We start from the raw sequence: 1,627 nt of genomic DNA, 5'->3' as shown, positions 1-1,627 counted from the left end.
GTGTTAGAACGAGCCGTTTTAGGGGGGCGTGGCAGAGTCTTAACTTTGATAAAGAATATCTCTTTGGTTTTGAGACTTTAGTCTTTGCAACTTCAGAGATCTTATCTATGCACAATCAGCTTGTAACACTCCAAAGAGAAAGGAAAACTTGAAATCGCATCATATGACCCCTTTAAACTCAATAAATATAACCACCATGAGTGCCATCTATTATTGCCTTGTTTATCTAAAAGTGCACTTTTCCTTGTTTTAAATCTAGCCACAAAGCCATGTGTTGACTGTGAAACAGTAGACTTTAATTATATGCATGTATGGTGTAATTACTAAATTTCCGTGCCAATCCATGTTATTTTTTACTGCGAATAATGCACTGTCACTTTCAGCGCGTGCAGCACAGAAGAAATAGACTCGATCGCAGCATGACTGCTGCAGACGCACCGCTCCTGGAGCACACTGCCTGACCGCAATCGCGTGCAGTGTGAACGCTCTGATCTGATAACATGGGCATGGAAAAAATACGCACCACAGACGGAGTGTGTGAACCTGGCATTACGTCTGTATGCCCGCCCGGTCTGTTCTGTTCTCGTGCTCCATTTAGGATTGTGATTGGTTTGGATAGCATACTGCGGGAGGTCGGGGGCACAGAAAATCGTGCTATAAAGCGATTTAGAAATCGCGCACGCTCAAATCGCGATTTTATGACGATTTTGATTAATTGCACAGCCCTACTTCATACTATCATGCATTTATTCTTACATCCTGGAAGTTGCACTATTGTGTGTGTGTTTAACATAAGCCCTACAGAAGCAGACAGCCGTCGTATTTCAGCGTCTCTGCATGTTCAAACAGAGTTGCAGCTCAACATGTACAAATGCTCCAGGCATGACGGAAACTTCATCATCATATGCTTAACAAATCTCTCAATCAAACCATCACTCGCATTAACCTTCCGCTGATATTTACTGGATAATGTAATTCCTGTGAGTCACCCACCTGACAACTCATCACAACCTCCCTCAACACTCACCTTCCTCACGCCTGTGACTCGCTTCTCTGAATGTCAGCGGGAAATAAAAGAGTCCACTTCACCATCCATGTAATGATTCACAAGCTGAACAGAATGAATGGAGGAAATGACACACTTCATAGCAGCTCATTTCCTGTGGAACTGGACAAATGCATCTCAATCCAAAGGTCTCCCACTCACAAACACACACACACTTTGAGATCCATCTGTTAAACTCACAAGCGACAATAGCGGCCCTTTCCTTTAGCCACTATGGGCATATAATAGTGTGTGTGTGTGTGTGAGCATCCTTTTCCTGACCCTGCTGTATCAGGACACACCTTACCATCTGACTTCCTCACACTCGCAACCTGCGATTCCACTCAACCAAACACACACACACACGTGTTTACTTTTTATAAATAGGAACGTCATAGACTTTTATGTTTTTGATTTCTATGAACTGTTGTTTTTACATGCGGTTCAATGATGTGATGCCCATTTTATTGTCTAAATCTATTAAATTATTTATTTACTTTTTTGTTCTGTATACAACAAATACAATAAAGGTGTGGAAAATGCAGTGCACTGCCAAAAAAAAAACATGTCTTGAACGACAAA

General features: G+C 41.8%; 1 protein-coding gene across 1 annotated transcript in view; it reads right to left on the bottom strand.

Moving 5' to 3' along the window:
* LOC107556631 (uncharacterized) overlaps window positions 1-1,077 on the bottom strand; it is a 51,213-nt gene extending 50,136 nt beyond the window's left edge. Inside the window, exon 1 of the mRNA XM_016239767.1 lies at window positions 1,028-1,077. The gene's annotated coding sequence lies outside the window, so the exon portion shown is untranslated. The remainder of the gene's footprint in view (window positions 1-1,027) is intronic.
* Between the last annotated feature and the right edge of the window lie 550 nt (window positions 1,078-1,627).

This window comes from Sinocyclocheilus grahami, unplaced genomic scaffold, assembly GCF_001515645.1.
Source record: "Sinocyclocheilus grahami isolate Dianchi unplaced genomic scaffold, SAMN03320097.WGS_v1.1 scaffold575.1, whole genome shotgun sequence".
Lineage (NCBI taxonomy): Eukaryota > Metazoa > Chordata > Actinopteri > Cypriniformes > Cyprinidae > Sinocyclocheilus > Sinocyclocheilus grahami.
The sequence above is the reverse complement of the archived record's forward strand: the minus strand, read 5'-3'. Positions and strand labels throughout refer to the sequence as shown.